Raw genomic sequence first — 27,092 nt, 5'->3', positions numbered from 1 at the left:
AAAATATCAGAAAATATTCATGAAGCTAAAAAAAACAAAATCCATATTTTGCTATTGTATCAGCGACCCAAACAGTGGCAATCAGCAAAAAAATAGAAAAATGTAACCTGCCATTGGGGTCGCGTCACATCAGATGCAGTGCGATGCATTTTTGAGTGAAGTGACTTCCAACTGTATGGCAGACACCCCAACCTACAAAGACTCATTCCAGGGAGGTGACCCCCCCATGAAATCAATGTCCACCAGTGCAGCCTACTAGTGTCCATTCGTGCCACCTCATCAGTGCAGCCTATCAGTGCAGCCCATCAGTGTCCATTCGTGCCACCTCATCAGTGCTCACCAGTGCAGCCTATCAGTTTCATTCAGTACCACCTCATCAGTGCCCACCAGTGCAGCTTATCATTGTCCATCAGTGCAGCCTATCAGTGTCAATCAGTGTCCTTCAGTGCCACCTCATCAGTGTCCACCAGTGCAGCCTATCAGTGTCCATTCGTGCCACCTCATCAGTGCCCACCAGTGCAGCCTATCAGTGTCCATTCGTGCCACCTCATCAGTGCCCACCAGTGCAGCTTATCATTGTCCATCAGTGCAGCCTATCAGTGTCAATCAGTGTCCTTCAGTGCCACCTCATCAGTGTCCACCAGTGCAGCCTATCAGTGTCAATCAGTGTCCACCAGTACCACCTCATCAGTGCCCACCAGTGCAGCTTATCAGTGTCAAGCAGTGTCCTTCAGTACCACCTCATCAGTACCCACCAGTGCAGCCCATCAGTGTCCTTCAGTACCACCTCATCAGTGCCCACCAGTGCAGCCTATCAGTGTCCATCAGGGCAGCCTATTAGTGTACATCAGTGCCACCAGTGTGGCCCATCAGTGCCCACCAGTGCAGCCCATCAGTACCCACCAGTGCAGCCTATCAGTGCCCACCAGTGCAGCCCATCAGTGTCCACCAGTGTAGCCCATCAGTGCCCACCAGTGCAGCCCATCAGTGCCCACCAGTGCAGCCTATCGGTGTCCATCTGTGCAGCCTATCAGTGTCCATCAGTGCCACCAGTGTAGCCCATCAGTGCCCACCAGTGCAGCCCATCAGTGCCCACCAGTGCAGCCCATCAGTGCCCACCAGTGCAGCCCATCAATGTCCATCTGTGCCTCCTCATCGGTGCCCACCAGTGCAGCTTATCACTGTGGCATAACAAGAACAAATAGAAGAAGATGCAGATGTAATGACTTCATTTGGATTTGCTATTTTCACTGAATCTGAGGATGTTTGTTAAGCGCAGCACAGAGGTGTGATCAGCCAGACACAAGAAAATAAAAATCTAATACAAATTAATTTGTACAAGAGGACAAGAGCAAACTTCTCTCTGTATTTCATGTCCACCTGCAGAGGGCAGCATCACACTGCTCTGGCATACTATGGTATATACTGTATCTGCCTGCATAGTGCACCCCACTGCTCTAACATTCTAAATATCCACCTGCAGAGGGTAGCATTTCATTGCGCTGACATTTTATATATCTTCATGCAGAGGGTAGCATTACACTACTCTGGCATTTTATATATCTGACTACAGAGGGTGGCTTTACACTGTTGTGGCTCGTTTTATACCTGCTAGGAGAAGGTAGCATCGCTTTGCTCTGGCATTTTATGTATCCACCTGCAGAGAGTAGCATAGTACTGCTCTGGCATATTATATATTTACCTGCAGGGGGCAGCATTGCAATGCTCTGGCATGTTATATAACTGCTTGCAGAAGGCAGCATCACTGTGCTCTGGCATTTTATATATTTACCCTGCAGAGGGCAGCATTGCACTGCTATGGCATTTTATATCTCTTCTCTGCAGGGGGCAGTATCGCTCTGTTTTGGCATTTTATATATCTGTCTACAGAAGGCAGAATTGCTCTGGCATTTTATATATCAGTCTGCAGAGGGCAGCATTGCACTGCCCTGGCATTTTATGTATCAGGCTGCAAAGGGCAGCATTGCACTATTCTGGTATTCTATGTGTAGCGGTACCCCTGTAGGTGCTGCTAAGTGATGTGGCCCACCTGTCACACTCTCAGACAGAAAACAGTCCATGTACTTGTTTTTTTGTTATTTTTATTAGGGAATTTAACTTTGATGGGGTAAGGGAATTATGAAATGCCCAGAAAATTGTATATCAGCCAATAAGTAGATTGTATATCAATCAATTGGGACAACTATGTACACTTTTCTGTACACAACACTTCCTCAAACTCCTCCTGCACAACTCTTGCTTGCAGACTATTACTCTTTCGCTCTTTCTCCTGCACAACTCTTGCCTCTCAGGAACAGCTAGCACATTGTTAGGCCCGACACTCACTCAGCCAGGCCCAAGTAACTTGCCCTTTACTGGGGTGAGGGGAGACTGAGGAAATGCTTCATCCTACCCGCAGCAGACTGATGACATCATGGGCATCCGCTGAAATTTTTTCTGAGGGGGGCGCTTCGGCAGCGGCGATACACAGTCGCACTTTACCCTTTCTTTCGCCTGCTAGCGGAGGTTAAAACCCCCCCCCCCACGTTAAAATGTAAAAACACCCCACTGTGACCCCTGCATCTTTCAATATCTCTTTGTCACTACTGTGTACCCCCTCTCCACAACTGAACCTCTGGACCCCTTTACATTGAACAGCACCCCACAGCTCTGGCCCCCTTTACATTACACAGCACCCTGCACCTCTGGACCCTTTACATTACACAGCACCCTGCATCACTGGACCCCTTTACATTACACAGCACCTCTTTCCCTTGACTGAAACACTACACTATATGGACAGAAAGAAAAATTAAGTTGCGCTAACAATATGTGATAATAAGTTATTAAGTGAATAATAATAAATAAATATAATTGATATAAATCGTGTCCAAGATCCAACGGACAAAAAGTTCATACAAAAAACGTGATGAAGGTTCAACTCAGGTGAATAAAATGATGAGTGACTGGCAAACACAAATCCTCCACCAGTGTGATAGATGAATATGATTATGCGCTTACCAGAAGGGCAAGCAAACAGGGCTTGCAGCTGGAACCCCCAGCTAGGGTCTTTATCCGGAGCTGTTTACCAATGATCTGGATGGTATTCCTCCAATAAATAGATAGGATCAAGGTCCAGGATACATGAAAGAAAATATGTCTCATATGGTGATGTACCGCAAATGAATCCAATAAAGGCACACCAAGGGAAAGCCACCACCAATAAGTATCACCAAGTAAGGGGGGACTCTTACCAGATATATGAAAACAGAGCGCTTGTGGCCAAACCCAGCCAGGGCCTTTAAAAGATTGTCTCCAATTCACCAGCTAAAGAAAGGGTACTCTCACAAGCAGCCACAGCGGAGTATATCACCAAAGAAAATGAAGATCCACATAGTGATGTACCGTAGATAAAATATTTAATAAAGCAAAAAATGCACTTACATAAAAGTCGATCAATATCAGCATAAAAGTTTTGAGCCGGCCGGCTACTACGAACGCCCGTCCTTCGGGACCTAGACGCAGCACGTCAAAGCGTCTCCTCCTCCCGACGTACGTTTCGTCAGTATGTGACGTCGTCTGGGGAACGGGCGACGCAATGACGTGTCGCGTTTAAATATACAATAGTAAAACCAAGCCTCGATGTGAGAATATTCATGGTTGTCACGCGGCGGGAGTTAGCCAATCGCGGGAGCCAAAAATCGAGACAAGTATTACATAGATGCCGCAGGGAGACCCCTGCAATCTCAATGTAACATCCAAATTGATAACAGGATTAAACATATGAAATAAACATAAAAAATGAACATAGAAAATGAAGAAAATAAACAAACTCAAGTCGAGCCAACCACTATGGCCAGAAAAGAGTGCCATTACCTCACATTGAACTAGGAATAAAAATAAAATATAAAAAGATAAAAATGATGTTCCGTTTAAATATAATGGTAATCAATTGACTTAACAATAGATTTAACACTAGATGGGAAAAAATGAGTCTGAATATTAGTTAGTAAAACAACCACCAACAGAGATGGATATCATAAAACCTCTGTTGTATGATATGAGCAACCCACTCAAGGGACAAATACGCTCAATAAAAATCTATCTACGAAAAAATGATCAATAAACGCTAATAAGGAAACCACTTAATGGTATTAGTGGTTAGACCATATCCAATGTACATCCCCCTATAGGCCAAAAGGATTATAGTATATAACCAAATAGGGAAATCAAATCACCAAAAAATGGTGAACTGATTCCTTGATAAAAAAGGAAAGAGATTATTCTCAAAAAAAATTTATATATATATATATAAGTGAGGCTCACCCCATTTGAGGCCCACGAATATACAGTCCGTGTTGAACTCGACTCAAGTTGTTCATTAACAAAAATCAAATAGCTAATATACAATAAGAAATATTGAACCAGCAGAATTAAGATTTGAAAATGGATTAAGCATTGTTAATAAATGCATTGACATCTACCTCCACATTCAATCCATGGGGAGTGTAGCATTTAACCCTATGGATCCAACCCATTTCAAGTCTTGAAATACTCCTAACCAATGAACCCCCTCGCCAATGTGGGGTATATTTGTCAATCCCCAGAAAGATAGTTTTGGAGGGGTCTTTGTTGTGTGATAATAAATAGTGTTTAGACACTGAATGGTTGGGAAATCCATTAAGGATGTTTGTAATGTGCTCGTTGAGCCTGACAGAAAGTGGTCTCTTCGTTCTACCAATGTATTGCAATCCACATGGACATTGGAGCAGATACACTACCCCCTCAGTGGAGCAGGTAATGAATGGTTTAATCTTGTGCTCCTCCAAGGTTGATGTGGAAGTGAAAACATGAGTCCGTCTATGTGTGCACCCATTAAGGGAGCACACTCTACAGTTCCTACATTGATAAAACCCTGTGTAGGAATCCAAAAATGTCATCCTACGAGGAGGAGGTTCAATGACGTTAGGGGCCAATCTATGTCTCAATGCAGAAACACCTCTGAAAATAACTTGTGGTACAGAGGGTAGGACAGGACCAAGTATAGAATCATTTTTTAAAATATGCCAATGTTTTCTAACTAATTGCTTGACATTATGATGTTGAGTCGAAAAAGTAGTAAGAAAAGGGACCATAGATAGGTTATTTTCTTTGGGGGGTTTTGTGATAAGAAGGGTTTCTCTATCTATTGTTTTGACCTCCTCCAAAGTGGCCATAAGTGGGCCTAATAAATAGCCTTTCTCAAGGAATCTGTCAGTCAAGAGTCCACTCTGGCTGAGGAACTCCTGATGGTCAGTGCAGTTACGCCTGATTCTCAGATATTGGCTCTTAGGCACGGACTGTAACCAGGACTTGTGATGACAGCTGTCAACTGGGATGTATGAATTGCGGTCGTTTTTTTAAAATGAGTAGATGTAACAAATTTATTATCCTTAATAGAAATCTTCAAATCTAAAAAGCTAATACTAGATTGGCTGGCCTCAAAGTCCAAATGAATGCCCCTAGAGTTATTGTTTAGAAACTCCATAAAGGCTTGTAGATCTTCAAGAGACCCCTCCCACAGGAGGAGGATGTCGTCAATGTACCTCCTCCACAGCTTAAGCTGGGGTGTCTGGCTAACATAGACGACATCCTCCTCCCATAATGCCATGAAGAGGTTGGCCAGACTGGGGGCGTACTTAGCCCCCATCGCCACACCTCTGTCCTGGCGGTAAAACTGGTTTTGAAACCAGAAATAGTTTCGAGAGGCAGCAAAATGGAGTAAATCTAAAATGAAACAGATTTGTTCATCAAACAAACCCGAATCGCGCCTCAGATAGTATTCCACTGCGAAGAGTCCTAGGTCATGCGGAATGATAGTATATAATGATGTAACATCCGCAGTGACAAGCCATACATTAGCAGATGGTTTGAGGCTAGACAGAATATTAATAGTATGTCGGGAATCTTTGAGATGCGATGGCATTGCTGCCACTAACGGCTGAAGAAAAAAGTCTATATACCTGCCCACCCGGGAAGTGAGGGAATCAATCCCACTCACTATGGGGCGTCCCGGGGGGCAGGTTTGACTTTTGTGAATCTTGGGAAGGTAATAAATTATTGGCGTTCTAGGAGCCAAAGGGACCAAGTAGGCCCTCTCCTTTTTAGTAATGATACCATCCCTAAAACCATTCTTCACAATACGTTCAAGTTGTTCCAAATAGTTCTGTCTAGGGTCGGATTTCAAGGGGGTATAGGTATCACGATCCCCCAAAATTCTATTCATTTCTAATAAATAATCTGATCGGTCAAGGACAACAATCCCCCCGCCTTTGTCAGCAGGCCGAATGACAATATCTTTATTATCACATAAAGAATTTAGGCCCTCCAAGAGATCCTGGTCAACTCTATTATTTCTAACCGGGAGACGGTCTAGGTCTTTGAGAAGGGCATCTCTAAATACCTTAATGGCGGGAGCCATAGTGGTAGAAGGATTATATAAAGATGCATTAGATAAACCGGTATGCACAAAAACCTCCTGTTGACTTTGATTACTGGGGATAGGATTGGAAATCATATACCTTTTGATATGTATTTTACGTATAAATTTGTGAATATCGATGTAGGTCTCAAATTTATTCAATTTTCGGGGTAAAGCATATTTGAGGCCTTTGTCCAAAATAAGTTTTTCAGCCTGATTCAAGACAACAGTGCTCAAGTTGTAAATTCCTGATCCTGCTAAAACTTTTGCCTTTTTGACTCGTACCCTTCGCCCTCCTCTGACTCCTCTCCTGGGTCGCCCGCACGTTTCACGCCCTGACTGGGCCTGTGAAAACCCCACTGTTGGGGTGTAGGGCCAGAGGGGCCCGCACTACTCAGAGGGTATGCATTGTTAACAACCTCAGATATGCTGCCTTGTAAAGGGTAAATATTAGTATTCCGTCCTGAGTAATCATTTGGTCCCTCTTTGTCACGGAGGGGGTAAAAGCGATTTTGTGTATCTACCTGATATGAATAATCCTTATCCTGTATATTTGGTGGATTATATTGGCTTGAGCCTATATGTTGGACATAATTAGGTGGTTGAAAATAGGGAAAACCCTGAGAAGGGGGAAAAAAAGGAGGGGGTGGTGGCCCACTAATATATTGTGGATAGCCTTGAGAATAGGTTGGAGGTGGACGCCCTTGATTAGGATGGGTATAAGAATTACCCCGGGTCCCACCCCTACCTGGGCCATAAGATGGTTTCGAATTTCTAGGCAGGAGGGGTTGTGGATGTGGCTGTGAAGAACCACCTCTACCCTGATTAGGTGCTCTAAAGGGGGATGAATGTGAACCCCTTCTCCTGGCACCCTGAAAAGCAGGACGACCCTTAATTAGAGGTTGAGTTCCAGCAAGGTGGATAGCCGACGTAGATGCCTGTAACTGATTGGTTTCCATCTCCGCTTCAACGCTCCTGATCCTATTTTCCTCCAAAATTTTCTTTTGCCAGGAGAAAACCTCCCCAATATGATAATCTGAGAGATCTCTGTTATATTTTTTCTTTTTCTTATTTTTCTGATCTCTCTCCTCTTTCTCCAGAAATTTAGAAAGAGACTCAGATTTATCCTTATATTCTACTGTCTCACGTGAGGGGACGAGTTTCTCTGCAATTAATTTGATCTCCTCATCTAGTCTGGTGAGTTTAACACGCTTCCTAGCAATCAAAAAACAGAGAAACTTGACCCCAGCATCATTGAAGTACTTAAACCAATCATCAAGCTGGGTATCACCCTTTTGAGGTGCGACTTCCCATCTGAGACTGCGTGGGACCATATCTTCCTTAACGTAGGTCTCTAAGTAGGCTATGTCCCACTGAGTGTGAGTTTCTGAAATGGTTAAATTTTTGAGTCTGGTAAAAATACCAGTTAGGTCACCCTCATCTTTTTATATGACTCAAAAACCCCTGAGGTGTCAACCTTTTTGGAGGCCCTATAATCAAAAACATCCATGATGAAATAAAGAATTGAAATAAAGAAATAAAATAAAATAAAATAAAAGCTGCAGTAACTAGGTATATAACAAAGTAGATAGGAAAAAATGCGAAACTGCGCTACCTAACTAGATAAACATTAACAAATATTACAAAAGCTGCAACAAAAATTGTGATATACACACAATAAATAGACAGAAAGAAAAATTAAGTTGCGCTAACAATATGTGATAATAAGTTATTAAGTGAATAATAATAAATAAATATAATTGATATAAATCGTGTCCAAGATCCAACGGACAAAAAGTTCATACAAAAAAACGTGATGAAGGTTCAACTCAGGTGAATAAAATGATGAGTGACTGGCAAACACAAATCCTCCACCAGTGTGATAGATGAATATGATTATGCGCTTACCAGAAGGGCAAGCAAACAGGGCTTGCAGCTGGAACCCCCAGCTAGGGTCTTTATCCGGAGCTGTTTACCAATGATCTGGATGGTATTCCTCCAATAAATAGATAGGATCAAGGTCCAGGATACATGAAAGAAAATATGTCTCATATGGTGATGTACCGCAAATGAATCCAATAAAGGCACACCAAGGGAAAGCCACCACCAATAAGTATCACCAAGTAAGGGGGGACTCTTACCAGATATATGAAAACAGAGCGCTTGTGGCCAAACCCAGCCAGGGCCTTTAAAAGATTGTCTCCAATTCACCAGCTAAAGAAAGGGTACTCTCACAAGCAGCCACAGCGGAGTATATCACCAAAAGAAAATGAAGATCCACATAGTGATGTACCGTAGATAAAATATTTAATAAAGCAAAAAATGCACTTACATAAAAGTCGATCAATATCAGCATAAAAGTTTTGAGCCGGCCGGCTACTACGAACGCCCGTCCTTCGGGACCTAGACGCAGCACGTCAAAGCGTCTCCTCCTCCCGACGTACGTTTCGTCAGTATGTGACGTCGTCTGGGGAACGGGCGACGCAATGACGTGTCGCGTTTAAATATACAATAGTAAAACCAAGCCTCGATGTGAGAATATTCATGGTTGTCACGCGGCGGGAGTTAGCCAATCGCGGGAGCCAAAAATCGAGACAAGTATTACATAGATGCCGCAGGGAGACCCCTGCAATCTCAATGTAACATCCAAATTGATAACAGGATTAAACATATGAAATAAACATAAAAAATGAACATAGAAAATGAAGAAAATAAACAAACTCAAGTCGAGCCAACCACTATGGCCAGAAAAGAGTGCCATTACCTCACATTGAACTAGGAATACAAATAAAATATAAAAAAGATAAAAATGATGTTCCGTTTAAATATAATGGTAATCAATTGACTTAACAATAGATTTAACACTAGATGGGAAAAAATGAGTCTGAATATTAGTTAGTAAAACAACCACCAACAGAGATGGATATCATAAAACCTCTGTTGTATGATATGAGCAACCCACTCAAGGGACAAATACGCTCAATAAAAATCTATCTACGAAAAAATGATCAATAAACGCTAATAAGGAAACCACTTAATGGTATTAGTGGTTAGACCATATCCAATGTACATCCCCCTATAGGCCAAAAGGATTATAGTATATAACCAAATAGGGAAATCAAATCACCAAAAAATGGTGAACTGATTCCTTGATAAAAAAGGAAAGAGATTATTCTCAAAAAAAATTTATATATATATATATAAGTGAGGCTCACCCCATTTGAGGCCCACGAATATACAGTCCGTGTTGAACTCGACTCAAGTTGTTCATTAACAAAAATCAAATAGCTAATATACAATAAGAAATATTGAACCAGCAGAATTAAGATTTGAAAATGGATTAAGCATTGTTAATAAATGCATTGACATCTACCTCCACATTCAATCCATGGGGAGTGTAGCATTTAACCCTATGGATCCAGCCCATTTCAAGTCTTGAAATACTCCTAACCAATGAACCCCCTCGCCAATGTGGGGTATATTTGTCAATCCCCAGAAAGATAGTTTTGGAGGGGTCTTTGTTGTGTGATAATAAATAGTGTTTAGACACTGAACTGGGGGTTCCAGCTGCAAGCCCTGTTTGCTTGCCCTTCTGGTAAGCGCATAATCATATTCATCTATCACACTGGTGGAGGATTTGTGTTTGCCAGTCACTCATCATTTTATTCACCTGAGTTGAACCTTCATCACGTTTTTTGTATGAACTTTTTGTCCGTTGGATCTTGGACACGATTTATATCAATTATATTTATTTATTATTATTCACTTAATAACTTATTATCACATATTGTTAGCGCAACTTAATTTTTCTTTCTGTCTATTTATTGTGTGTATATCACAATTTTTGTTGCAGCTTTTGTAATATTTGTTAATGTTTATCTAGTTAGGTAGCGCAGTTTCGCATTTTTTCCTATACACTATATGGACAGTATATTTATTTCAGGTCTAAAAGAGGAACCTTTCGGAATGAGGGACAAATGGATTTGATTCCAGAAGAGGGACAGGCACTCTTAATAAGGGACAACTAGAGGGGAGGGGAGCGCTGCAGTCACCGCTTAAATCGTCCCCAGGGCCAGTTCAGCCCTGCTCCTGGCTCTCCCTGGCAATTTCAGGGGGGGGGGGCAAACGACCCCCCTTGCCCTATGGAGCGGACGCCCATGGATGACATCATCTCAGCCTAGGCAAAGTCACTGACTGTAGCTCAAGGATAGCTTTTTAAGGATACCGTTGCTGTATTTTGTGACATGTCCGGGATTTATTGATGGAGACGTGTGATATTACTGACAGGTCCTTTGTAAATCACTAAGCAGAATGGCCTATGACTCTCCCATGTATTTCAGACCTAAATGTTGATTCATTTGACCTGCCATAGCCGTACCTCCCCTTTAAATATCTTTTATTTTCTTCCCCCTCGTGCCCCCCCTCCTTCCGCCTCCCTCCAGAACGCAATGTTCACTGCGCTCTCAGGGTAGCGCCACACCCAAAACCAGCATGTATTCTCAGCTCATGCCAAGATCTACTTTCCACAGTGAGCAACCCAAAACGTGCCCAGCAAGTAAGTAATCCATAGACTATAGCCATAGTGGATCCTTTGTGGGATCATGTAACTAATATGTCCTAAAAGCAATATCTTTAATCGCAAAAATCCAACATTTAAAGCTGACCTCCGGTCTTCCCTTCAGTCTTGCACAGTTGTACCGGCTCCTCTCCTGGACTGAAATGTCTTACTCTGATTTCACTGCACACTGTGAGCTTCTCACAATGTGCATTAGAAACTGCAGGAAGTCAGAGAGAGCCCATATTATTTCCTGGCTGGAAGACATCCAGCATCATTTAGCACTTTCCTCCCCAGCCTGGCTGTTTCTGGCCCTCCCTTTCATTCATTGGAGTTCTTTTAATCATGGAGCCTCTGCATCACATATGAGCGCTATCTACATAAATACAGTCTGCCTAGGAACACCTACTTCTCCAGACTGACACCGACCCATCGAGGCAATTATGATATTTGCATAACTCCTCCCACTGCTTTTATCAGGGCTGGGGGCTCTTGAGAGGAGTACTGAGTCAAGGTGCTGTGATGTTTTCAGGGAGCGAGTTGCATCCTACCAGCCCCTCCCACCAGACATGATCTACCTGCATTGCATAGCAAAGCACAGAGATCCAGGGATGACATCACCAGGTATAAAATAAGGTATGTAATGAAAACTAAAAGGCTTCATTCATATATTTTTTAAATGTCTGATTTATCTCCAACCATATTTGTTTGTACTGGAAAGAGTAGGGAATACTAAATATTGGGTTACGGATGCCTTTCTTTCTGTGCCCCCCATCTGGGAAATTTTCTCTCACATCCTGTCCCTGTGACACCAGGACTGTAAATGGACAATGTCAAAATTTAAATCACCTCCGAGTCCCCACTAAAAATCTGTGTCCCCATTGGGAAATATTTGCTGTCATTTCCTGTGCTGGCAGAATGTAAGAGGACATTTCCATAATAGGGACACAGGTAGCAATATAACCCCCCCCCCCCTGCAGAGGCTCTGACCCCTCCCTGCCTCATTCAAAAGGAAATAAAAGATTTTATCTGGATTTCGAGCTTTAAAGATTGAGTCAAGGAAAGATATCAACCAGTGAACTGTGAATGCAGCCAAAAAGATAACAATGAAAAGCCCTTTTACTATAACAAACCCGGCTTTTGCTACAATATTCACCTTCAATCTAAAGATTTCCCCGCTGTTTTTTTCTGCTGCTAGATATCCTCGGCCGATGGTCAGCATCCTTTAACCCACTCCCTCTGAGCCCAGGTCATTCTGGACCCACCCCCAGCCTGTGATTTGTGAAAGGTGAAGCAGCATAGCGATGAGTTAATCTCTCTGTCACTCTTTGCTTTCTTCTCCCATCAGCATGCTTATTGTCAGCACATGCCCTTTGTGCTCCTTGACTGCAAAAGGCTGTGAGATCACAGTCAAGTAACAAAATGTAACAATGTATTGATTAAAGAGCTGTATTGATTTGTGTCCTTTATGTATGAGCACCAACTCGGATTTAAGGGCCCATTTACAACACAGCGGTGTGACTGAACACCAGGGGCGGACGGCCATTCAGGTACTCAGCACTGCCCGAGGGCCCCATGCCACTAGGGGGCCCCATCAAGGTTGCCAGCCTCAGTAAAACCAGGGACAGTATGTAAGAACCTGTGTTTTTTTTTTAAAAATCCCAAGATTATAGCTGCTCCGCCTCTCCAGTACTCTTTCAGTGTGTGTATTCTGTGTGTGTATATTGTGTGTCTGTGTGTGTATACTGTGTATGCATACTGTATGTGTGTGTATACTGTGTGGCCCCATAATCTATTGCCTGGGGGCCCCATAATCTCCTATTGCCTGGGGGCCTCATAATCTCCTATTGCCCGGGGGCCCCATAATCTCCTATTGCCCGGGGGCCCCAAAACTTCCTATTGCCCGGGGGCCCCAAAACTTCCTATTGCCCGGGGGCCCCATAATCTCCTATTGCCCGGGGGCCCCATAATCTCCTTTTGCCCGGGGGCCCCAAAACTTCCTATTGCCCGGGGGCCCCATAATCTCCTATTGCCCGGGAGGTCCATAATCTTCTATTGCCCGGGGGCCCCATAATCTCCTATTGCCCGGATGGTCCATATTCTTCTATTGCCTGGGGGCCCCATAATCTCCTATTGCCCTAGGGCCCCATAATCTCCTATTGCCCGGAGGCCCCATAATCTCCTATTGCCCGGGGCCCCATAATCTCCCATTGCCCGGGGGCCCCATAATCTCCTATTGCCTGAGGGCCCCATAATCTCCTATTGCCCGGAGGCCCCATAATCTCCTATTGCCCGGGGGCCCCATGAGTTGTCAGTCCGCCCCTGCTGAACACGCATGCTTTTTTGCACATGTTCACTTATTTCTACGCAGCATCTTTAGGACAGCCCATTATTGTCTTTATTTTTAAATCAGAAAATAGATTTAATTGAAAGAGAAAAAAATGTCATTCCAAAGCAGACAGCATGCAGTGTAAAGTATACAAATAAATGCTACAAAGTCCATTATTTTCAATTGGCAGCCCTATGCATGAGAAAAGGTGCCTGCAACATTTGAAAAATCGTCCTGCACCAAAACGCATGGCACTGTGGCATCATGCATTTGTGTGTATGCTAACGCATGCACGTTTGCAAGATGCATGAGGGTCATAGGTGTGTGCAGCCTGTTGAATTAGGGTGTGCACCCCAAAGCTCAAACACCTATATGTGTGTGTGTGTGTGTGTGTGTGTGTGTGTATGTGCATATATATATATATATATATATATATATATATATATATATATATATATATATATATATATATATATATATATACACTGACGGTGTCAGTAGAGCAGTGGACAGTGTCTTTAGGGCAGAGATTTGTGTCAGTAGGGCAGTGGACGGTGTCAGTAGTTTTTATTTTTATTATTTTATTTTTTACAATTGTATTCCTTTAAATATGTGTATGTATATATATATATATATATATATATATATATATATACACACACTGTACACTTTTTTTTTAAGTAGCCCCATTAGGAGGCTTTGGTGAATAATCCGGGGTCTAAACAGGGGAATTTGTGCCGCACAGGGTGATTAGGGTGTGCCCGAGCACACCTGGCACACTCTGTGATGAGCGCACCTGCAAATGGGCAGCATATTTTTGTGCCCTGAGTGAAAGTGTGCAATTTTTGTGTGCAGTCCCACAATGCAATGGTGTAAATGAACCCTAAATCTTATAGTAGTAGGGTATAAAATCCCTCTGTGTAGCCCCAACAAAAGAATGCTGGCTGAATGGCTCTATCAGAAAATGACAGAACACGCGGAGATAGGGCCCGAGGGCCCCACAAACTAGGTAAACATTCAAGGCTGCAGCATGGTGTACAGATTCTATACATAGGTGAACTCTGACCGACATGACTACAAACTCGCTGACACGTGAAACTGAAATCAACTTTCCGACAACAAACTCATTGATTGAAGAGAGGAGAAAATCACAGCTTTGTTGACAATAATAAAATTAATTTTTGTATAAAATGAATGCGCAATATAACATATAAAGTAGTGATGACACCATGGTGGGAAGTCCAGATGAACTACAAGACTCTCCAACCAATATGTTTTGCCATTTTGGCCTCATTTACATTTGAAGTTGTAGGGTGGTAAAAACACATGGTTGAGTCACGTGTTTAATCATACCCCCAGCCCCTCCCCCTATATATTATGGGGCCCGTTACACAGATTCAGGCATGGGGGGTTGCCATCCGGGGCCCTGGGGACCTCTGGGCCCTTTAATAAAAAAAAAAAAAAAAATTATATATGAAAAAAAAATTACAATTTATTTATTTTTTTATATAAAAAAAAAATTTTTAAAAGGGGGTTGCCATCCGGGGCCCTGGGGACCTCTGGGCCCTTAATACAAAATAAAAATAAATATATATGAAAAAAAATTAAATTTTAATTTTATTTTTAAAATGGGGGTTGCCATCCAGGGCCCTGGGACCTATGGGCCCTTTAATAAAGAGAACAAAAATATATAAAAAAAAAATATATAAAAACAAAAATTAAAATTTAGTTTTATAAAAAAAAGGGGGGGGTTGCAATCCGGGGGCCCTGGGGACCTCTGGGCCCTTTTAATAATAAAAAATATATATATATATATATATATATATATATATATATATATATATTATATATATACACACACACACATTTAAAAAAAAATATATAAAAAAACATTAAAAAGGGGGGGTTGCCATCCGGGCCCCTTACAGGTGTACTGCCTGTACCCCCCTGATGGCGGCCCTGTGTACACATGCTGCACTCACAATGCTTTTCTGTGCGGGCGCAGCAAGATTAATCACTTATGTCGCACTCGGCGTGCGTTACCAGCCATAGAACGTAACCCATTGGCTTGAATGGGGCTGCACTGCAACCACCTTGCAACCACATTCATGCACACGGTTGTGGCTCAGGGGTGCAGGTTTGTAGGGGTTAATATAGGTGAAAGAGCGGCTCCTCACTGACTGTGAAACACGTTCTTAAGAGCCATCTACTAGACATGTGCAGTGGCAAAAAAAAACAACATTTTTGTTTATTCGTTTTTTGTTGTTTTCGTAAATTAGTAGATTTGAAAATTCTGATTTTTGAATTTCCGAATTCCAAATTTTCGAATTTTCGAAAATTCGGAATTTGAAAATTCTAAATAATAACTAATTATTATTATTATTATTTCAGGTACTTATATAGAACTGTCAATTTGTGCAGTGCTTTACATATACATTGTACATTCACATCAGTCCCTACCCTCAAGGAGCTTACAACCCAAGGTCCTCAACTCACATTCATACATATACTAGGGCCCTTTTAGAAACTAAGGGCCAAATTCTCAAAAGAGATACGCAGACTTAACTGCTGTTCAGCCTGCGTATCTCTGTGCCTAACTTTGGAAACGATTCTCAAAAGGCTTTTTCCAAAGTTAGGCAGAAAATCTGACATGTGTAAGACACTTACACGGTCAGATTTTAGGATGCAGTACCGCATCCGCCACTGGGGGCATTTCTCATTGAAATCCAGCTTTGCGTATGCAAATGAGGACTTAAGTAGATTTTCAAAGCATTTCAGCACTTTGATTTCTGCCTAAGTTCCGAATTTGCCGGCGCAAAATTAGGGCTGGTTTTACAATGTGGAAAGTTAGCCAAACCTTGTAAAGGCCCATTCCAGCGACGGCATTTGGTATGCATTCCTGAGGGAGAACTCCACGGCAATTTTTAAATTCAAAACCGGCATGGGTTCCCCCCCAGGAGCATACCAGGCCCTTAGGTCTGGTATGGGTTGTACGGAGACCCCCCCACGCCGAAAAATTGACGTAGGGGGTCCCCCTACAATCCATACCAGACCCGTATCCAAAGCACGCTACCCGGCCGGCCAGGAATGGGAGTGGGGACGAGCGAGCGCCCCCCCCCCCTCCTGAGCCGTGCCAGGCCGCGTGCCCTCAACATGGGGGGGTTGGGTGCTCTGGGGCAGGGGGGCGCACTGCGGGCCCCCCCACCCCAGAGCACCCTGTCCCCATGTCGATGAGGACAGGACCTCTTCCCGACAACCCTTGCCATTGGTTGTCGGGGTCTGCGGGCGGAGGCTTATCGGAATCTGGGAGTCCCCTCAAATAAGGGGGCCCCCAGATACCGGCCCCCCACCCTAAGTGAATGGATATGGGGTACATCGTACCCCTATCCATTCACCTGGAGGCAAAAAGTAAAATGTAGTAAACACACAACACAAGGCTTTTTAAAATATTTTATTATTCTGCTCCGGATGCCCCCCCTGTCTTCGTTATTAGCTCAATTAGCAGGGGGGGCTTCTTCTTCCGCTCTCCGGGGGTCTTCTCCGCTCTCCGGGGGTCTTCTCCGCTCTCCGGGGGGGCTTCTCCGGACTCCGGGGGGCTTCTTCCATCTTCTCCCCTCTTCCGCTGTTGACTCGGCGAACCCCGGTTCTTCTGCAGCTCTCCGGTGCCTTCTTCTTCAGCGCTGGCTGCCTGCTATGTTTGTGTGTTAGCTCGATTTCAAACAGGCAGCCGACGCGGTCTTCTGTGGCGTCAGGGTCTTCTGGTCTTCTGTTCTTCCGATGTTGCCTCGTCGCCTGTTGTCGCTGTAATGATGGAAGCGCGCCTTGCATCACATTTATATAGGCATCGCCGTCCCATCATGCTCCGGTAGGTACCCACGTGGTGGGTGCCTACCCACGTGCACCCACCACGTGGGTACCTACCGGAGCATGATGGGACGGTGATGCCTATATAAATGTGATGCAAGGCGCGCTTCCATCATTACAGCGACAACAGGCGACGAGGCAACATCGGAAGAAGGGAAGAGAAGACCCTGACGCCACAGAAGACCGCGCCGGCTGCCTGTTTGAAATCGAGCTAACACACAAACATAGCAGGCAGCCAGCGCTGAAGAAGAAGGCACCGGAGAGCTGCAGAAGAACCGGGGTTCGCCGAGTCAACAGCGGAAGAGGGGAGAAGATGAAAGAAGACCCCCGGAGAGCGGAGAAGACCCCCGGAGAGCGGAGAAGACCCCCGGAGAGCGGAAGAAGAAGCCCCCCCTGCTAATTGAGCTAATAACGAAGACAGGGGGGGCCTCCGGAGCAGAATAATAAAATATTTTAAAAAGCCTTGTGTTGTGTGTTTACTACATTTTACTTTTTGCCTCCAGGTGAATGGATAGGGGTATGATGTACCCCATATCCATTCACTTAGGGTGGGGGGCCGGTATCTGGGGGCCCCCTTATTTGAGGGGACTCCCAGATTCCGATAAGCCTCCGCCCGCAGACCCCGACAACCAATGGCAAGGGTTGTCGGGAAGAGGTCCTGTCCTCATCGACATGGGGACAGGGTGCTCTGGGGTGGGGGGGCCCGCAGTGCGCCCCCCTGCCCCAGAGCACCCAACCCCCCCATGTTGAGGGCATGCGGCCTGGCACGGCTCAGGAGGGGGGGGGACGCTCGCTCGTCCCCACTCCCATTCCTGGCCGGCCGGGTAGCGTGCTTTGGATACGGGTCTGGTATGGATTGTAGGGGGACCCCCTACGTCAATTTTTCGGCGTGGGGGGGTCTCCTTACAACCCATACCAGACCTAAGGGCCTGGTATGCTCCTGGGGGGGGAACCCATGCCGGTTTTTTCTTTGAAAATTGGCATGGAGTTCACCCTCTCAGGATGCTGAGCGACGCTGTCATTTTTTTTTATAATTATTTGTTTTCCCGGCGCGTCTTTTTTTTTCACCCGTCGCAACTTTAGTGTCCCGTCGAAATTCTCAAAGCCGACCGGCGTTAATTACGTTCGCGCGCTGCACGTCGGGAAAATGACGTCACACGCATGCGCAGTACGGCCGGCGCGGGAGCGCGCCTCATTTAAATTTTAAACGCCCCCAGGAGAGGAGGACCGCCTTACGACGGCGGCACTTAAGTTACACAGCGTGTAATTTCTACCTAAGTGCTTTGACGATCAGGTACTTAGGTAGAAATTTTAAGTCAGTGTAACTTAACTGCTGAAATTTAAGTTACGCAGAGTTTTTGAGAATTTGGCCCTAACTATTAAATCATAGTTATTGGAATTCCCTTTCCAATTTGTCTGTTAGTGAACGTAACGAATACAAATTTATCTGAAGTTACGAATTATCCGAAATAATCTAAACAAATGGAATGGGACAAATTAATAATTAATAATAATACAAAGTTTTTATTATTGTTGTTTATTATTATTATTAGATCGTTACGTTCTATTGGTTTAGATACGCCAATTTGTTATTTTGGATAATTCGTATCTTTGGATAAATTTGTATTCGTTACGTTCACTAACAGACAAATTGGAAAGGAAATTCCAATACCTATAATTTAATAGTTAGTAATCGTTAAGTTATTATCAGTTGGTTATTTCAGATTTTCAGGTATTTTTAATTTTTGGAGTTTCGTTCTTTTGAATTTTCATTCTTATTTTCAAATTTCCGAATTCTCAGAAATGTCAAATTTCTGCATTTTAAATTTTTGAATTTCCGAATTTCAGGAATTTTCAAAATCCGAAAATCTTGAAATTTCGGAATTAACTAATTTGTCAAAATGTTTTAAACAAATTTGGACATATCTACGATCTACCTATCTAGAGGGCTAACCAGGGCCGGAGCTACCACTAGGCAAACTAGTCGGCCGCCTAGGGCGCACTGCTGCCTAGGGGTGCCCGGCTGCTGGTTTCCATCTGCATGCTCTACAGGCTGCAGCATGCTCTCAGTCTCACGCAGCTGCTCCGTCCGAGCGGTAGTGTAATTAGAGGCGCAGCGCAGCACTGGAGCCAGTGCTAGAGGAAGCAAAGCCAATGCTTTCTGTATAGCGCCGCCTCCTGTCACATGGGCAGGGCAAAGGGGGTGGAGTCAGGGGTGGAGCCAATGGGGAGGAAAAATTAGGTTTCGCCTATGGTGTCAAAAATCCTTGCACCAGCCCTGGGGCTAACACTAGTGCAAATTAGCCCTTACACTTCTGCGTTGCAGTAACACATTATTGTGTATGCTAGGGGTAGTAACTTGTGTAACATTTTGAATGGCACCCTGATGCATTAAGGCAAGTCTGCTGCTTCTCTTTTCACTGATCATTCACAGGCTGAGGGCAAGACCTGGATGACCTGGGTTCAGAGGAAGTGCGTTGAAAATCTGATCATCAGGCTGAGGACATCTAGTGGCAGAAAAAAAAAGTACTGCATGAAAAATCACTGGACTGAAGGTGACTATTGTAGCAAAAGCTGGTTTTGCTTTTTTTTTATCTTTTAATGCACTATTTATTTTTATCTTGATTACTTTTTTTCCAGTGTTTTGCTTTATAGTTTTTTTATTTTTGTCTGTGACTCCAATGGAAACAATTTCCTGTCCCTGTAACCCCCGCAGTGTTTGTCACTCAGACAGCAGGGTGCAGACAGGAATAAACTTTTGCCAAAATTGTAAAGTTCCAACCCTTCCTCGCTGTACAAAAAATATGTTATTGTTTTTGTCTGCTGGAGGGATTTCCCATCACTTCATGTCCTTTAAAGTGGGACTCCAGCCAAAACATGTTTTTATTTTCGGTGGAGTGAGGGAAATATTATATTCTCTGACAGGTTTTATTTGCTGTGCCCCTTTTGAGGAGATATCCCAGACTTACTGCTCAAAAGATCAGTGCCAACAGCATTACACCCCCTTCTATTCTTTACTAATGACAGGTGTCACTGAAACAGGAAATTAAGGTAATTTCTTCAAAGGAGACACAGACGGCAATAAAAAATTGAAAAGTCCTATCCCTTCTTCACTCCACAAAAAATAAATAATTGGGTGGACTGGATTTTTCTGTAAATATTTTAGCTTTTTTTTTACTGTAAATATTATCCTGAGTGGATCTATGTGCTCAATGGATTTCTGGACGTATAATTTCACATGACTGTCTCTGCTATCATTGTTATAAAGCTAAAAAAAAAAAATATTTCTCAATTTTACCCACTTGATGCCCCTCTAGCAGTTTTACTGCTTTTTTTTTTAAACCTTTTTAAACTATGGTTTAAAATGCAAAGCAATAAAAAACGCGGTGGTGATCAAGTACCACCAAAAGAAAGCTCTATTTGTGGGGAAAAAACATAAATTTTATTTGGGTACAATGTTGCATGACCGCACAATTGTCACTTAGACCCTTTTCACACTGAGGCAGTTTTCACGTGCTTTAGCACTAGAAATAGCCTCTGAAAAGCACCTCCCGTTCATTGCAGTGTGTCTTTTCGCACTGAGGGGGTGCGCTTGCGGGACGTTACAAAAAGTCCTGCAAGGAGCATCTTTGGTCTGATGGACCGTTTTCATCGGTTAACCGATGAAGCTGACTGATGGTCAGTCGCGCCTACATACCATCGGTTAAAAAAACGATTGGGTCAGAACGCGGTGACGTAAAACACGACGACGTGCTGAAAAAAACGAAGTTCAATGCTTCCAAGCATGCGTCGACTTGATTCTGAGCATGCGTGGGTTTTTAACCGATCGACGTGCCTACAAACGATCGGTTTTGTTCTATCGGTTAGGTATCCATTGGTTAAATTTAAAACAAGATTGCTTTTTCTTTAACATATTGATAAATAACCGATGGGGCCCACACACGATCGGTTTGGTCCGATGAAAACGGTCCATCAGACTGTTCTCATCAGTTTGACCGATCGTGTGTACGCCGCATAAGAGCACTAATTCCTTTATCCACATAACCTATGCAGAGAACAGAGCGGTGGGAGGGGCTTAGCTGGCTCCACCAACTACAGAAAACTAAAAGAGGGGGTGGAAACAAGACCAGTCCCCTTGTTTAAGGAGAGGGGGAGCAGTAAGTGGTCTTTATTACGGGAAGTCTCACCCTGGATTACTGCACAGATCTGGATCAAAGCACACCAATATTCAAGAAAAATACACATGACGATTGTATTTAGATGATATATACTCGTCCTGAAGTTGTGCTTTAAATGTATTCCACTTCGAATGAAAGGCTTTATTTATCATCCAATCAACTGGGCGAGTCACAGGAGGACACGATGAGTCACGACACCAGAATCCAAACTCCATTTTCGGAAAAACAACTTTCCTGTCCAACAGCACAGAGAACCTGCAAATACTTCATACCACTTAGGGATGGGCATAATTGAGATTTTTTTTTTTCTTTCACAAAGTGTCTGTGAAAAATTGGGGAGATTCTGGAGACATTTCACCATTTTGGAAGCATTGGGGGAGGTCTCCAAACCTTTTTTAAAGTTTATGAAAATCTAAATTTATTTAGCATTATGTTTGACATCATTCCTCTCTGTATACAAATTCTAACAAAACATCCCACACTCCGCTTGAGTGCTTTCGCCATATACTGCTTCCTCCAAGTCTGAATATAGATATCAGATATTCCAAACCGTTGACAACCAATAACTAGACAGTACTCGTTTTAGTTGCTAACCATGAAACTGTTTATTGAAACACAGAGGTAACACTCAGGACAATTCCCCCCCCCCCCATTTTGCATTCAGGTCGAGGTAGACTGTCCAATCAGCAGGGAGAGCTGTTGGAGGAATCCCCCCCCCCTCTCACAGCTAATCTACATACACATCCCATAATACCCAAGGCAGACAGACACAATAGAACAATGGGATACAGCCACACCCCAAACTACCCAACACAGAGCACACCATAGTATGAGACAATATATATATATATATATATATATATATATATATATATATATATATATATATATACACAACATTCCAGTGTGGTTGTACAGTGAGTCTGATTAGTACAGATCAGACTGTGATTCACGGTCACCCTGTGGCCCTATTAGAGACACAGTGTAACTTATAGCGGAGGTTCCGCGGCCAATCCCAAGTAGGTACTCACTTGTTCAGTGACAAAGAGCATCCCCCGTCCGTTTTCTTAGATAAGATAAAGTTATAAAACCGGATGCTGGCATTTCCCATTTTGCTTGTGGGCATTGTGAAGCCCACAAGCACTGACTTCCTGGAAGCCGTGAATGCACAGCTCCCGGCATTCACCGCTCGTTCCTGCGCATGAGCCGTGTTTATGGCGACCTGCGCCGTAAACTTCCTGGTTGCTATCACAACGGGCGACGTCATTGAAAGTACACGCCCCGTTTTGATGCCATTCGCTGGACGGCGTTCCTCATCGTCTCCTGGGAAGCATGACACCGTCCTCCCAGGAGACATCGCGGCGCTGGGGAAGAGTGGAGACGCCTACTCCCGCGGGAGAAAACCCCGGAAGTCAAACTTTAACCAGCGAATTCACGGTATTGTAAATGCCTAAAAAAATACAAAAATATGGCTTATGTAGATGTATGTGGTGCGATGATCAGCATGATATAGTGTTGTAATTTAGGGTGAACCGCCGCTTTAAACATAGGAGGTGCATGGGGAGCTGAAACAAGGGCTTCCCAACCACTCCAAGGGATTCTGTGTTCCACAGGCCCCTCCGCCCCAAGGTGACTCTCGTCACACAAATTTCTTCAATACAGTTGCTTCTTCGTGAATCTGTTACAAGGTTTCATACCTTGAGATCCTGCCAATAACAGCACTTCCTGTTTCAGTCTTCAGCTGCTGCCTCGGGCAGGGGAGGGCTGGAAGCCTTAGGCCTGGGGGGCAAGTCCAGTCAAGTGGCCCATAGAGCGTGGAAAAGTGATGGATCGAGGAAAACAGTCTAAGATTTTTTATGATCACAAGATCACATCAGAGTCCGCACAGAGGCCCCCCCCCTTACATCAGAGTCCGCACAGAGGCCCCCCCCCTTACATCAGAGTCCGCACAGAGACCCCCCCTTACATCAGAGTCTACACAGAGACCCCCCCTTACATCAGAGTCCGCACAGAGGCCCCCCCCCTTACATCAGAGTCTGCCCAGACCCCATATACATCAGAGTCCGCACAGAGCCTCCCCTTACATCAGAGTCCGCACAGACCCCATATACATCATATCTCATGTAAGGGGTGTTCTGGGAAACTTGATTTAAGGGTGCATGCTGTGGACTATTGTGTAAATAGTCACTGGTGTGCACTGAGGCTGAGCTATGTGTGAGACGACACATAGCTCAGCAGCCATCTACCTCGGAGCTGACACAGCTGTGTTAACAGAGCTCCAGCAGGCATATTCCTGCTCTGCAAAAACAGCATTTGGTAGTGGTGGCCGGGGCTGTGCATAGTGTCACCAGCCCGGGGGGAGATTTCCATCCTGCCCCCCCTGCCAGCCCTCCCCTGGCCTCGGGATTAGGAGCAGTATTATCAGCCTGCCGTGTGCAGGCTTCAGTTTTTGTGGAGCAGCCAATCAGGTCTGCCCCCCCACATTAGAACCGTCACCCCCATGCTTTTCCACTGGCAGCATAGGTAGAGGCTGGAGAGACAGTGAGCCATGCCACCAAGGGGACTGTCTTACCCAAGAGGTAAGTGATGACAACTGTGTATGAGTAAGTGTGTGACGCTGTGTGTAAGTGTGTGTGTCATTGTGTTTGTCATGTAGAAATGAATAGGCCGCACACTGACCTAAAACCAGATTTAATATGATAAATAGAGGATTCACCACATATAACCCTGCCTGTCTACCTCCCACTCTACATTACGTTTCACCCCACAAAGGGCTGAATCATAGAACATAACATTTCACATACTGTGTCATTGTGCTTGTTTGTGGGTGAGTGTGTGTGGTTTTCAATGTGTCTAATAGTGGTTACGGTTGTGCAATGAATAAGAGGGTGATGTTCAAATTAATCTCAGGGAGTGCTGTGTGCTGGACTGTTTATAATCCTGATCTCTGCGCTCTTTATGTTACATACTCCTGACCCCTGTATTCTGTACCCACATAGCAAGCAATTGAGCTGCAAGTTTTGAAAATGACTTGCTAAGCTATTGCTAGACTTGCCAGGCTTCACAAGTTTGTAGCACAATTGCAGCGAGTCTGCATTGCATGATCCCAGGTACACTTTCTTTGCAAACATTCTGCAAGTCTGCTGTAAGTTCTGGTTCATTTATGTTGTGCAATAGTCATCCCACCATCGGGGGCACTGTGACTGAATTTTCATGCTTTAGACTTGATAGATAGAACAGCTGACAAATCGCTGTAAAATTAAAGGGGTTGTAAAGGTAAAAAAAAAAAATCTAAATAGGTTCCTTTAGGCTAGTGCATTGTTGGTTCACTTACCTTTTCCTTCAATTACCCATGTTTTTTTTTCTTTGTTTTCTTTGTCTGAATTTCTCACCTCCTGTTCCTCCTCAGTAAGCTGTTCAGTAAACTGTTCTGGCTGACTAACCACCACTCGGATGATGGTGGTAAGTTTACTGAGGAGAAACAGGAAGTGAGAAATTAAATAATAATAAAACAAAAAACATTTAGAAGGGAGATCGAAGAAAAAGGTAAGTGAACCAACAATGCACTAGCTTAACCACTTCATTACTGGGCACTTAAACCCCCTTCGTGCCCAGACCAATTTTCAGCTTTCAGCGCTGATGCATTTTGAATGACAATTGCGCGGTCATACAACACTGTACCCAAATCATATTTTTATCATTGTTTTCCCACAAATAGAGCTTTCTTTTGGTGGTATTTGATCATCTCAGCGATTTTTATTTTTTGCGCTATAAACAGAAAAAGACAGAACATTTTGAAAAAAAAACACAATATTTTTTACTTTTTGTTATAATAATATCCCAATTTTGTTTTTAAAAATTAAAATTTTCCTCGGTTTAGGCCGATACGTATTCTTCTACATATTTTTGTTAAAAAAAAAAAATCGCAATAAGAGTATATTGATTGGTTTGCGCAAAAGTTATAGCGTCTACAAAATAGGGGATAGATTTATGATTATTTTTTTTTTAATAGTAATGGCGGCGATCTGCGATTTTTTTTTTTTTTGTCAGACCTGCGATATTGCGGCGGACACATCGGACACTTTTGACACAATTTTGGGACCATTCACATTTATACAGCGATCAGTGCTATAAAAATGCACTAATTACTGTATAAATGTGACTGTCAGGGAAGGGGTTAACACTAGGGGGTGAGGAAGGGGTTAAATGTGTATCCTGGGTGTGTTCTAACTGTGTGGGGGGAGGGGACTGACTGGGGGAGGTGACCGATGCTGTGTCCCTATGTACAAGGGACACAGATCGGTCTCCTCTCTCCCTGACAGGACGTGGAGCTCTGTGTTTACACACAGAGCTCCACGTCCCTGCTGTGTTACCGACGATCGCGGGTACCTGGCGGACATCGCGGCCGCCAGGCACATGCATCAGCTTCCCAGCGATGCGCCGGGCACGTTGTTTCCCCGCTGCGCGCCCCCAGCGGCGCACACGGGGAATGTCAACAAGAGGACATCCACTCGGCACCTGAGAGCCGCGCTGTGGACGTCTTTCGTCTATAGCGCGGATCCCAAGTGGTTAAAGGAACCTATTTAGAAAGTCCTGAAAAAAAAGACCGTTTTTAAAACTTATTTTCCATTGATACATGTTCCCTGGGGCAAGACCCGGGTTCTCAAAGACCTTTTACGACAATAACTTGCATATTAGGCTTTAACATTAGTACTTTTGAATTGGAACGTTCGAGTCCCATAGACGTCAATGGGGTTCTAAATGTTCGCGCGAACGTTTGGTCCGTTCGCAGGTTCTGGTGCGAACCGAACGGGGGGGGGGGGGGGTGTTCGGCTCATCCCTACTGGAGACCTCTGCTTTAGGAAACAGCCAATGAAGCTGCATCGTACAGATTGTACTAAACAACTGAACCACAGAATATGTTGGAATCTTTTGTTCATTTCACGTTTCGATTAAAAAGTTTAGTTGAATTTTTGTTGAATGTTCTGAAAAAAAAATCTGTCAGTATGTGACTAGCCTGAGCCTCTAGTTCCTGGTGTCCATACTTCAGCCTGAGGGCCACCTGTGACCTTTCCGTGCTTGATGTGTGGCCTTTGGCCCTTAGCAGACAAGATGGAGAACATTTTTTACTTAGGGGTTGTATTTGCAAGTGATCCCTATTAGTAACATGTCCTCATTTTCTGACTGTCCTCTGCAGTATGTCCTCAGTTTCTAAATACTCCGATGGCATGGGCACAGTCTGACTATCTCTTTCTGAATATCTGCAGTCTCTGACCATTTCCTGTAGTATGTCTGTAGTCTCAGACCATCTCCTGCAGTATATCTGCAGTCTCTGACCATCTCCTGTAGCATGTCTGCAGTCTCTGACCGTCTCCTGTAGTATATCTGCAGTCTCTAACTATCTCTTGTTTAATGTCTGCAGTCTCTGTCTACCTTCTGTAGTATGTCTGCAGTCTCTGACCATCTCCTGTAGTATGTCTGCAGTCTCTGACCATCTCCTGTAGTATGTCTGCAGTCTCTGACCATCTCCTGTAATATATCTACAGTCTCTGACCATCTCCTGTAATATATCTACAGTCTCTATCTCTTGTATTATATCTGCAGTCTCTGACCATCTCTTGTATTGTATCTGCAGTTGCTGACCCTCTCCTGTAGTATGTCTGCAGTCTCTGACCATCTCCTGTAGTATGTCTGCAGTCTCTGACC

General features: G+C 43.9%; 1 protein-coding gene across 1 annotated transcript in view; it reads right to left on the bottom strand.

Moving 5' to 3' along the window:
• The window catches only part of CA5A (carbonic anhydrase 5A), a 56,806-nt gene that overhangs the window by 28,895 nt on the left and 819 nt on the right, over positions 1-27,092 (bottom strand). The gene's annotated exons all lie outside the window — the stretch shown is intronic.

Source organism: Rana temporaria, chromosome 11 (assembly GCF_905171775.1).
Source record: "Rana temporaria chromosome 11, aRanTem1.1, whole genome shotgun sequence".
NCBI lineage: Eukaryota > Metazoa > Chordata > Amphibia > Anura > Ranidae > Rana > Rana temporaria.
The sequence above is the reverse complement of the archived record's forward strand: the minus strand, read 5'-3'. Positions and strand labels throughout refer to the sequence as shown.